At 41.9% G+C, this 13171-nt stretch overlaps 1 protein-coding gene and 1 long non-coding RNA gene across 3 annotated transcripts in view; both read left to right on the top strand.

The window, feature by feature from the left end:
* Nucleotides 1-4694, top strand: part of LOC135248078 (uncharacterized) — a 39775-nt gene extending 35081 nt beyond the window's left edge. Inside the window, exon 3 of the long non-coding RNA XR_010328362.1 lies at nucleotides 414-4694. This is a non-coding gene — a long non-coding RNA (uncharacterized LOC135248078). The remainder of the gene's footprint in view (nucleotides 1-413) is intronic.
* Nucleotides 4695-7565: 2871 nt separating this feature from the next.
* The window catches only part of ntn2 (netrin 2), a 62839-nt gene continuing 57233 nt past the window's right edge, over nucleotides 7566-13171 (top strand). The window contains exon 1 of one of the 2 annotated variants that reach the window (XM_064322286.1): nucleotides 7566-7873. The gene's annotated coding sequence lies outside the window, so the exon portion shown is untranslated. Of the gene's footprint in view, nucleotides 7874-12026; nucleotides 12577-13171 lie in introns of those variants that run through there. The other variant, XM_064322285.1, reaches the window with a different exon arrangement.

The raw sequence follows: 13171 nt of genomic DNA, 5'->3' as shown, positions 1-13171 counted from the left end.
GTTCAGTCAAATGACACCAGTGTTGCATCAACTCTGTCCCCTTAGGCTGGAAATAACCATTGTGGAGTGTTCAGTCCAACTGTAGATCCTGTAGCCTGGGTGCTAAGTGCCTGGTGCTCACTCTGTTTCAATGTGATCAGGGTTTATTCTTCAATGTGTGTTTGTGTATGTGTACATGCCTGTATCAATACTTTTATTGAATATTGAAATCGTTATCATCTCTCTCTCTCTAGCTCTCTCTCTCTCTCCTTCTCTTACACATATACACAGACACACACACATACACACATACACTTACACACAGTCTGTTTATCTTCTCTGCCTCAATAATTATTTTATTAAAACTGCATTTATATATTGCTCTGGTTTTATTGGTACTATTTTATGCTTCTCACCTCCTGGTCTTTTTCTAGAATGGGCACCGCTGCTGTTGCTGAGTGTTGCTGCACACAGGAAGGGACCAGGGAGCCCCCTCTGCTGTAGCACTGCTGCCCTCTGGTGGACAACACTGTCACTCCAAACAGCCCAGTCCTCAGTGCATTGATCTGATCTGATGCACATCCTTTAAACTGATGACATTTCTCAATGATTAAAAAAAGCAGTTTTCTAGGGCTCAACCAGGACAGTTGGAATTTTTTTTCCTTTGAAAAAATTGGGCAACTGCAATCCCACCCAAATTTGGAACACCCAATTTGCGAACTTTGTCAAGTATGCTCATATACCCCCTGCTGCTGGCTGGGGAGAGTGAAGACAACTCTCCTCTGAAACTGTGCCAGCCAGCTGCTTCTTTTCCCACCACTGCCACAAGCCACACATATGCAGAGCAGGGGCGAAGGAGACCCAGTCATACTTATGTGCAGAGAGCAAGCCACAGGCGCCAAGATGGAATATATGGAGTGTATGCAATGAACACTGCTATCCCCGCTGACTGAATCCCTTCCATATATCCCTTGGGCTACGCGAAGCCAATTGTACTCCACCGCTATGGGGCAGCATGGGCTGAATTCAATCTCAGACCATGGTGCTCACTCATACCAAGTGAGCCACCGAGCAGCCCCAGCAGTTGGAAGTATTTACAGTTGAACACTGTGGCTGTACATCCTCAGAAATCAGAAGGTCTTTCCGTTTTCTACACACTTTACTTAGCTAGCATGTGCACCCTGCTTTATGTTCAGAGTAAAGCTGTGTACTCTGGCCTACTGTGCTAAATGGCAGCTCCACCAGTGAGTTCTAATAGAGCCATCGCGATTGTGTGGGGGCCTGGGCCAGACGTAAGGAGCTGGACCTGCTGTTTGCAGGTAGGCGGGAGAGATTGGTTTACATTAATGTATTTCACTCCGTTCCTGCGTCAGTTTCATCTTCATTCACCGTTTCCTCTTTGTAGTGGAAACAGTGCTCCTAATGTCATCTCGAAATCCTCGCTCATACTGAGGCAAATGGGAGCTCACGAAGTGCCTCCAGATGGCAACACTTTAAGATAATGGCCCCCGAAATTCCTCACAAATGAATGAGTAAATACCGCTAGAGCTGCACCTGATTCCCTCACCCTTCCCACGAGAGCCAGCGCTGATATCACAGGGACGCGTAACCCTACTCCGCGCCGCGACCCCAGCCCTAACCTGACCATGCATCACGCATGCCCTTAACACGGGAGGTCAGGAGAGGTGCCCGACACGCTGGGATTCTGTTCGCATGCTGTTAAGCCTTCCATTCATTCCCCGGAAAAATGTGAGCGGGATTCGAGAGTGGTGGGGGGCGGGGTGCTGGGTTGAGGTGGTGGGGGGGGGGGGGTAGGGGGCAGTTGAGGTGGGTAATGAGGGTCCTGGTGGTCTCCAGCCCCAGTTCTAGCTCCTGGATTCCCAGTAGGCTCCGGGGGCAGGCGTGGGGGATCATGTGACCTGTGACGCGGCGGCCACCCTAATAGCAGGTCCCGCAAAAGGCTGCCGGTGTGTTGTGGTGATTTACTGTGCCCAGGGATGTCTGGGTGGCATAGTTTGCCAATAAAGCCGCGATCTGGCTGCGTCTCCTCTCGACGATGAGAGGACCAGCCCTCACGTGAGAGGGCCTGACCGCAAGGGGAAACCCCGTCATTAAGGCTTTCGCCCACCCCCCCGATTTACGAGAAAGCCTTTGAACCCTTCCCTGGTGCTCTCCGGCGAGCGAGCGCGTGCGAATGTGTACGCCCAACTGCCGAAACGCCGTCGTTCCTTCAGATGAGTCACATCCCGCGGCGAGAGGCCGGCGCTCAGATATCTGTGTAACGTAAACAGCAGATACGCAGACGGGCTGCCTTTGCCTGAGCGCTGCGTTTCGGCTGCGATCTGCAGCAGCTGCGGCTTTGAAGTGCAGAAGAAAGCGGCGGCGCTCGCCGGTAGTGTCTAATTATCGCTTTGTTTGGTGCATTGTGTGTGTTTTTTTTTTTTTTTACCTCCTTTCCTCATTGTTTTCTTTAGTCATTTCTGACCTTGAATGGAGAGAGGCAAGGTCACGATAGCACGCTGCATGCTAATTCTTCCCAGAGTTTTCTCGGCCGGGGGGTGGGGTAGGGGTGGGGGGGTTGGGTGGGGGGGTCAGGGCTCTAGGTTCTTGGTGCGTCACGTCATTCCCCTTGCTTATACCTGGCTTGTGTCATATCCTGTTAAAGGAAGCAGAGTATTATTCCCTGAATTCCAGTTTTATGATTGAAACCAATTCACCCCTCCACCCCCTCTTTACATCTCTCTCTCTCTCTCCCTCTCTCTCCATCTCTCTCTCCCTCCATCTCTGTCTTCCTCCCTCTCTCTCTTTCCACCTCTCTCTCTCCCCTTCTCTCTCTTCCTCCCTCTCTTTCCATCTCTCTCTCTTTCTCTCTCTCTCAATGTCAGCCTCACAATACAAATGCTGGCAAGAGATCATGAGGTAGAAGAGTAGGAATGTATGGTGCTGGCACCCACAGCCACGAAACCACCAAAGTACAGTTACTTTTGTTCAGAAAACCTATTCAGGTCAGCATGTATAGCATGTGTAGTACATTGTACGTATTACATGTTTGCACAGGTGGAGGTTTCCTAGACGAAATTGAGCACAGCAGAAGTGCTGCACCCAGGAACCCTTCGAAGCTTGGCCCGCTAATGCCACCACCACACTGTGGCCCACTCGGAGTGTTACTGGGCTTTCAGGTGATGTCTCCTGCTAAAACAGCAAGCCTTCTTAGTTATTAATAGAGGAAATAAAAGCCGCCTATTCATATTTCAGTTACCCTGTATACATGCATATGTGTGCCTGTATGAGGAAAGCATAGGTTTGTACCAACCAGAGTAATGATTTCTATACTGCAAACAGGCCCAAACTAGCTGGGACAGGACAGTACTGGGGGACCAGTTCTCCTTTACAGTCAAAGATAAGCTGGGGGAGAGGCAGTGCTTTGCCAAATCCACTGGGTCTGTGTTGGGAGAAGAAAATAAACACTCCAGAAGCCAGGAAAGCATCTTTCCGCCCATGCAACACACTCTAAGAACTGCATATATTACAGCCAATGTGGGTGAAGCTAAGCATCATTCTTTCTTTAATATAGCTGGAATATCATATTATTTAATATTGTTCCATTTATAGCAACAGCATTAAACAGTATTTCCAAGTCCCATGGATTGGGGAGTTTTGACCATGTGTTCTTATTGGTGGGTGGTTATATTAGCTTTTCCGAAAGATGGAAATTTATAAGCTCCAGTACATATTGAAAGAATTTTCTTATTAGACTGTTTAATTTGTTTTTGATTTTCAATGCAATTTGCATTATCGTTGTTATAAGTAACCCCCAGGCTGCAGAAAATCAACTTACATCATTGAGGAGCGAAGTTATTTTTATTTTTGTGAATTTGCATTGCTTTCTGTCCTTGTTTAGCACACATTTGGGAATTATGTATCAAAGTGTATTAAGCACTTGGTACTGAATTGTTTATTCTGTTTAAAATGATCTAAATCAGTAAAGAGAGATGTGATATACAGTCCTGTCAGGGCATGAAAGCTGTTAGATTTTTTTTTTTACAAATCAATGGTGCTTGTGGCAGTTAAGAATGTCTTTGTGGTGTTTAGTATACAGACTCACTTTTTCTGACTTGACAGAAAATAATTTCGTATTTTTTATATTTGCCTGTACACAAGTGAACGGTTAGAACATCAGTTACATTTTCAGCTGCTTCTCAGCCACTCCACTGAATATGACTATATGTGAAAAACACATTTAGCCAAATGAGATTGTGTGAAATGTGTGAAAAATGCAAATGTAAAAAAAAGTAAAACCAGTTTTCACCACACCATCAATTAATGTACAAACAAAACACGAAGTACAGAATTAAACATTACCTTGCTCTTTACTTTCATGAATGGGACTGCTGTATTATTTTTAACTTAAATCTATGGGCATTAACAGAGAGAGCCATGCCATTCCATATTATTATTGAAACTGAGACTACCTCCATGAGTGCATATTTTGACAAACAACAGGGACATGGAATTCTAACAATTTAAAGTATATATAGTTAGTACTGACACTTTATGCTTGTGGTTTATTGTGAACTTTCCACAGATATGCAAGTCATTCTTATGCTTGAGATATGTGTTGAATGTATCTGTACAATGAATGTGAGAACACCAGGCAGTGCACGATGTGGTGGGGAGTGTTTGCCAAGGCTGCCAGTCCAAAATGGATCAGCCAGGTTATTTCAGTGGACTGTCTTAAAAAAAACCATGAACAGATCTAATTGCTTAATCATTATTAATGGTGTATAGTTTATTCAGATCAGTTTGTTGTATGTACATGCTGTATTTGTATTTTGTACATGTGGGATGGCAGTGGGGTGTAACAGATTCGCAAGTTTGATTCTCTGGTAGGGCACATGCATTTCAGCTTTAAGCAAGATATTAAATCCAAATCACTTTTACAAATATTAAACTATGAATTTGCACATGTGTATAAAATGTCTCCCTGGATAATAGTGTTTTTAATATACAGTATATATCCTGTTTAATTTTCATTGACTCTTAATGCTATTACATTAATGAAATCAAAGTGTTTGGGCTAGCACTGTTGGTGTCAAAGGATTTTGGATTGCAAGTGATATGTATACAGAGAGCTGAGCTAAAGGTCAACCAAAGCTGGGCTAAGCCCCTCCATTTCAGAGTCTCAGCATGAGCCTCAACTCACTGCTGTGCCCACTGAGCCACTCCAGTACCCTACATTTAAAAGTACATGAATTAATGAATTAATTTAACCGCTTTTAATAAGTTATCAGACAGCAAATGACACGTGCCTTGTCATGCGTAAACGGGAATGCATTATTTTGCTTAAAGTAAGACGGGATGTGAAAGAGAGCAATGGAATGAGGAAAAGAGCCTTTTGTCTAGTGTAGTGCAGTCATTGAGACATTTATAAACACCACCAATGATCTCCATCCGTATTATATTTTAGGCCATACATTCCACACCAGTTAATCAAGCAGCACACTGATCAAACCTGTCTCCCTTCATCTGCATTCCACTTTTTACCCATCTCAGACAAAAAATCTCCTTCCTTGGTGCATGTTCCTTGTAATATGTGAATTTGTTCGCTGTAAAAATCAAAGTTTCAGTTTAGTAGATTAAACTCATAATACTGTCATGTCCTTCTGTTTGCCCTTTTGTGAAGGTTGCCCTTTTGTGAAGGTACAATATTGGTACAGAAGCTAATAGGCTAATATCAAGTGCTAACTAGATAGTTAGCCTATTAGCTGCCTAGTCAAGAGCATACATTACAAACATCTTTGGGATAATTCGAAAAGCCAACTGCAAGCCAGGCCTAATGGCCCAATCATTGCCCGACCTCACTAATGCTCTTCTGGCTGAATGGAAGCAAATCCCTGCAGCAATGCTCAAACATCTAGTATAAAACCTTCCCAGAAGAGAGGAGGTTGTTATAGCAGCAAAGTATGGACCAACTCTATATTAATGCCCATCATTTTGGATGAGATGTTGGATGTTAGGTGTCCACATACTTTTGGCCATGTAGTGTATCTGCCTCATAGGCTAGTTAATAGTATATCTGCCTGACAGGCCTGTCTTTAGTACAGATGGCAGAGAGACTGTGATTATAATGTTGTTATTTGTCTCTATTCTTCATTATTCCAGCCATCATATACTGTACCTTAATTTTTGAAGTTGTGCCCATATACTGTATATATTGTGTTTCCTGGTCTAGATGTCAGTCAGACACAAAGAAAGTAGTCTAGTGATTGTTTTTAAAAGATCTATGAACTTTTTAAGTGAGAGAAAAATGTATGATCAAATACAGTATTTGAAACATGGAACATACAAAACACTTTTAACCGGTATGTAAAGTACCTGTACTACAGATGACTCTGTGAGGCAGTGATACTATGTAACAGCTTGTGAGGCAGCTGTTGACTAGCCTGTAATGCAGCTCTAATTTTGACCAACGTGTGTAACTATGTTCTTGACCAGTTTTTATGTCAGATGTACTACTGACCAGCCTGTAAGGCCATACTACTGACCAGCCTGTGAGGTGGTCATACTAATGTACAGGCTAACCGTTGATAGAATTACACATTTGTTGTACTGTATGTCTCTTTTGGTTTTACAGAAAATTTTTAAAAATATTTAATGGGCAGTTGCAGTAAACTAATTTCCATTCACGGTAATAGTTTCTCAAAAAGGAAATAGTTTGTCTGAGTACAGTAATCGTTTAGAGAACAGTGCTCTCAAATTTCTTGCATGTTTACATTTATAAATCAGTTTTCTCCCCTTTTCATGAAACAGATAGATAGATAGATATACTTTATTGAACCCGTGGGGTAATTTGCATTTGACCCATCCTAGTTACTTAGGAGCAGTGGGCAGCCGCAGTGCAGCACCCGGGGACCAACTCCAGTCCTGAGGCCAGTGCCTTGGTCAAGGGCAACTGCAGGAGTGCACCTAACATAATCCTTAATAATTTATCAGATTCTGATGAGATGAAAAAATAAATAAATAACTGATAATGTTGGCTGTTCATCTTCAATCATGTTTCAGTCTTCATCCTTTAATCATTTAATGAATCATAAGCTTTATTAAGTTATGCTATTAACCATACGCATCATGCCAGCGGTTTTGTGTGGCTTGTTATGTTCCTGCTGAGAAGCACTAATGTAATGCCATTGTCGTATGAGTAAGTCTGGATGCAGGACAATGTTTTCCCTGCTCTTCTTGGGAGCCAGTATTAGCTAGAGCTTTGTTCTCTAAGGAGAGGGTTGAGCTAATTGGTGGTGGCATTTTCTTTCTCATCCTTTCCCCCTTTTATTGCTGTAATTATCTAGTGCTTCCAGAATCAGTCTTTACCCTCCACAAATCAACAGTGCATGTCCTGCTCCATTCAAAACTCAATGGCTATCTAATCAGCAATTTTGCACTCAATGGTCTATTGAGTCCCATTATCTATGCTGTGATTTGGGGGCATATGTGTTTTCATGAAAATGTTGGATTACTGTGCTGGCATAGATTGTTTTTTTTAAGAAGCTCCTCAATTTCACTTGGAGCACAAAGACTATCAATGTTGATAGCGTTTGCTGTATTTCTCAGAAATGGTCGCTAGAGGGCGTGCTCTACTCACAGGAACCCCGAATGTGGAATTCCCCGTGAAAAAAGGAGGTATTGCCTTACAGTCCGGCAGCAGAGCCAAAAATGAAGCAAGGCGAAAGCCGGCGGCTGGCATTTTCTTAAAGGTGTCCGCCGCAGGGAACCCGAGAGCGGAGAGAGGGGCCTTGGAGAAATTCCCCGGAGTTTGTTTTTTAACCAAATTCAATAAACCTACTGCAGCGCCACAAAGGAGGACAGAGCTCTCAGCTTGAAGTTTCTGTGACAGCAAGTGAGTGTGTTTAGCCTGTTTCTCTTGCTTTCTTTTTAGCCTAATCTGTCCCCACTTGTAATTAGAGCGATAATCTACCAAGATGTGTCTGTCTGGTTTAGATATGATTGCCAGGAGGAACGGCAACTTATGTACTGATTTTAATAGTAGAAATCTGTAAATACTTGAAATCAAAATGTTTGCCGACATATTAATATAATATCTAATTATATACTCACTTATTTTTGCATTTGTGTATGAGTTTTTTGTGGGGGGTGTGGGTGGGGGGGGGGCACAGTGAGTGACATACGCTGAATATTTCTTGTTGAATTAAACAAAAAATAAACTTAATATTTTATATTAAATGAGCAGACAAAGGTGTTACTATTTCAAAATATTGTCACTTCAAAATGCAGTCTGTAGATAAAATAAATGTAATCTGATAAATGATAAACATAATCTGTTAAATGATAAATTAATTTGTCGGTAAGACTATAAAGATATTGCTTTTAAAGTACTCACATTTTGTTCTTGGATTACTCAAATTTTATCTTAATTTTCATTTTTATGCATTACAAATAGACTGTAGACAAATCTTTTGGTTATTTCATATTGCTTCAGCAATGTCAGGAGCATATATTTACTCCTGGTACTGATTTGCTTTTTTTTTGAACACTGAGAAGAGCCAAGAAATAAAAATCAATGCTATCTAGAAATTCAGTATAATATGCTGTTGATTAGTATATGAATGAAGTCAGTTATTAATAATTGCTACAATTACCTTTGTCCAGTGTAATGAGTTTTCTTCTATTCTCGGAATATCAGTATTTTAAATTCTTTTAACCTAATCATTCTAAATAATTACTTTCAATCCATATTGGCACGTGTAATATTTTATCTTTAGAATCCTTTGAGTGCTGATTGCGTTGTTAATTTGATAGTATTAAGACATGCATGTCTGATTCACATGATAGCTGAATTCTGCAGATCTAATATTATGAAAGAAATAAATTCAAAATCTGAACAATATGGCAAAATGTTTTCAGAGCCGTGATAGAAGCCATGTGCACATGTGGGAAACCCTGCAAACATTCAGAAGTGCTGTTCCGCTGCTGCTAGTGATGGATCTTACATGCGCATTGACAGACATCGTACATGTGCCCGTTCCTGCTGGAGTTATGCTCTTCATCGTCTCCTCTCTTTGGTGCTGCAGATTACACTCTAAAGACCAATCTCCGTATAATACAATAAAACACTTTTATAAATTGAGTTTACATGATAGAAATAGCTTACGTATTTCCACACAGGCACACCTATTTTTTTTTTTCTTCCTTTTTTCAACTTAAAATATAACATTCATGACGAAAAACCATCTCTGAATTGGTATAGCGATGTTATTAAATTTTAGTCCATGAGCTCTTTTGACGCATGGTGTGCTGTTGCCGCCAGCCCATGTTAATGCTTTGAGAGTTAATGCTGTCGGAACTGCATACACTCCCTTTACACCAGTGCTCTCCCACCAACAAAAAGAAGTGTTTTATAACCCGGCTTGCCATAAACACATTGAGTTACACCGAGCGAGCAGGCCCTGCACTTGCTCACTATCTGAGAAAGAATCAGCCTGTTACAACCCACGGCAGTTCCTGGTTCTTTTTTCTCTGCATCACTATCTTTTATTTTGCCATGTTTATGAAACATCGGGAAACTCTAGAAAACGCAGCAGACGGAAGCGTGAGCGACAATGGCAGCGCAGGTGTCAGCGGATGCCAGTGCAGTCATGGCACCAGCCCTGCGTCGCACAAGCGTAAAGGTGAAGACAGAGGCCGGGAGGGGGGTTAGAGGTGGGAGCAACATGAAGGCAGACAATCGGGTTATCTAGGAGTGATAAAATGGAGGTGTGGGCTGCCTGTTAATTGGAGCCTGTTCCCCTGGTAAGATAAAAGCACGGGCGGAAGTCTCTCACTCTCCAGTGATGAACGAGGCTCATTTGCTGAGACGCGTCAGGAGCGCAGTGACTGCTGCCATTTATCTTCGCTTTGGGGTGGGGGTGGGGGGGGGGGCAGGAGAGGGGCAGGACGTAGGCTTTCCACACCGCTGCATGCAAATTGGATTTTTAATGGTCTTTCTCAGGTCATTATTTAAGGATTCATTTAATTATTTAAATTCCGCCTCCCGCCTGACGTTGGCGGGGTGGCTAGCGCAGTAAAGGTGGCTGAGGGCTGTGCTCTCCGCATTAGAAGAGCGTCTTTTTGTGTTTGTCGATGGCCATGCTTCTTGTGTGTTGAAACTCTGGCATATTTTCCCAGATCAAAACACACAGAATAGAGCACAGATGCTGTTGAAAGTTTGGGTGTTCAGACGGAGGGGGACTTTGTTATATTTCTCAGTTTGCTCAGTTTATACACAGCACACCCTATAACCATTCCACAACTTAGAACAGCACTGAACACAGTATTAAAGAATGTACAGAGCGGCGAATACAGCATCTTATTCCATATCTGTCAGTTCAAGGTGGAAGGCAGCTAAATCAGAGCCTTCAGCAGAGGACCAGTAAACAGCAATGTCAGGTAGTGAAGGATTCTCACACATAAGAGAGAGTGGGGTAGATGGAGAGGACAGAAGTACGTGTTTGTGTTTTCTCCCAGACAGAGGCAATAGGAGCTCAAGGTAAAAGCGAAAGTGGAGGGCAGAAGTGAGCGAGCGGGCTCCACACACACAGGAGAGCTCCTTGCTCTCGTCCCTCCTGTGCTCGTGCACTCTGCTGCTCACGGTCACATCCATGTCTCCTCTCTCCCGAGCAGCTCTCCAGCACCAAGCGCAGTGTAATAAATTAGCGCGGGATGTCGATAAATTAGTCGGCATGTCAGGTGTCTTCTGTGTCTGGAGCTTCATGCATTCCTCTGCATGATTTACATCTTTGCCTAGGTTTTGTTTGAACACAGACTCCTCTCTCTTTCTCTCTCTCTCACTCTCTCTCTTTCTCTCGAACACACACACACACACACACACAGTTCACATGGAACAAAACTTAGGGCCAGATCCTGCGATAAGTGCACCATGTGGGTAATATAACTTGCATGTTCCAAAACTGAAAATGCACTACAACATGTGCCCGGAAGGTCTGAGGCAGTTCAGCCGACGGATCTCATTAAGGACATTATTGGTCAGTTTGTAGAGTGAATTCATGGTCATTATGAGTCTGGTGGTCTGGTTACTGAAAGCCGTAGCTACACATACTGTATCAGTGAGCTACCTATTGTGGGAAGAGTTGTATTCTCTCATTTAGACTACTGAAGAGAAACGACTCCACAGCCACTCCATGTTTGCCCTTATCCTGAATGAGTGATTTGGGCGGTAAATACAGGAAGAATGTTGATCTTCTTATGATGGAGTCAGGAGGCGGTAAGCACGTCATGAGCATACAGCAAAATAATAGTCTAATTGTATTGCGGTACCTGACCCTTAAAAATGATGGTGTGAAATTTTAAATTAACATATACATTATAATTATATTATGTACAAATTATACCTCTATATTTATTGTTTATTTCAGACCTGATGTCACTTGTATGAAAAATCTGGCCATATGTGAATTGGTGTTTTGGTTTAAATTCTAATTTAACAGGATTAATTGAACGTTCTAAGGCATGCAAATCCTTTTGGTGTGCGTGCGTGTGTGAGCGTGCGCGCGTCATTTTTCATAAATTGAATTGGAAGTCCAAGTGAAATGGCTATAAATCATGTGCCTTAAAAATAGAACTACATCAGGTGTGCCAATATGAATAATTATTCAGTTATACTGAATAGTTCCGTTGGTTGATACTGATAAGGCGAAAGTCTTTCAATTAAAATTAAAATAGGTAATATGAATCGCATCTGCGTTTAGTTTGCTGCATGCCCCTAAGCTTCGTATACTCTGTTTAAACAAGTGCGGTGTTTTGTATTCTCTTTTTATGGCTGCCATATGGTTGCCAGTGAAAACACCATCCGTGGGGACTTTCGTTTAACCGCTTTCAGATTGGTATGAATTGCACAGTATGTTTTTTGGGCACAGCCTTTCCTGGACTTCCATTTTAACTGAAATAACTCAGCTATCTAGTAAAATAATACAGGTTGATTTATTAAAATATCCTTTTGTGATATTACTTTAAGGTGGCAATCAGCAATCAGTTTAAGTGTCTAAAATCTCCGCGCTAAAAGCATCGATGCACATCCTTATGCTTCCATTGATATCCCTTAGTATAACTCCTGAACAGTTAGATCTCTCTCTCTCTCTCTCTCTCTCTCTCTCTCTCTCTCTGTGCGGTTTCGCGTATGAGCCAAGGGGTGCTTGTGAGCAATGTTTTCAAAGTCTGGAATTGATTTTAATGGGGAGTATCCTTTCCCTGTTTTTCAACCTATGGATGTATTTGAGCTTTCTTAGTTGGCTTCAACGTAACAACCGAGTGCAGTTTCTCACCTTGGTGCTGTCTCCCCGTCGCTCAAGACAGCGAATAGTGACTATAGCAGTAAAAGCAGTGGGCGTTTGTCAATGGACGCATTACTAGATTAAGGTGCTAGTCGTATTGTTAAGTAACGTTAGGTCCGTTAGCTGACTTAGAGTACTTTCATGTAATCTTATTGATACATTTGTTATTATTTTAATTGTACTGGATTTTTTGTCGCTGGACTGTGCTTGTTTTCCGTCTTTCAAAGGGAGTGCTTCGGGATTTGACAAGGGTTTGGTAAGTTTCCATACACGTTTTATTTTGACCCATTGCTGTACCTGTTGTGCGAAATTGCGCATAATTGAACGAGTTTGAGAAAATATCGTTATTAGTTCATTGTAACAACAACGATAATTGCTTACAGGTTCTTTACACGTGTTGTTAATAGTTGATATTTGAGGAATATTTACTAACAAAAAAAACTAGTAAAACTTTTTAGGACTCTCAACTACACGTATACTGCGTTGTAGTTGAGACCCCTGAAAAATATTTTAGGAATGATTTGAGGAAAAGTGGTTGATGTGGCGAGGGTGTGAGACATGTTGCTATTCTTTGACAACCCTTTACAGTGAATTTGATCAGTCAACTGTTAGTGCCGTTTTAAGTTTTTAAGATCCGCAACTATGACTCATTATGATTATCAAATGGCTAATAAAAAGTTCATCAAAACTTTAAAGAACAAATGATGATAAGATTTTCTTGTCGTTATGGTTAATGTATTATTATTATTATTATAGCATCACATTTCACATTTGCAAACAAGCTAAAAAGAAAGTCCGGACAGTCGACCGATCAAGGAAGACAGGTGGATGATCCACGAAACCACGAAAGG

This window comes from Anguilla rostrata, chromosome 2 (assembly GCF_018555375.3).
Source record: "Anguilla rostrata isolate EN2019 chromosome 2, ASM1855537v3, whole genome shotgun sequence".
In the NCBI taxonomy this organism is placed as follows: Eukaryota; Metazoa; Chordata; class Actinopteri; order Anguilliformes; family Anguillidae; genus Anguilla; species Anguilla rostrata.
Note: the sequence above shows the minus strand (reverse complement) of the source record. Positions and strands in the feature narration are given on the sequence as shown.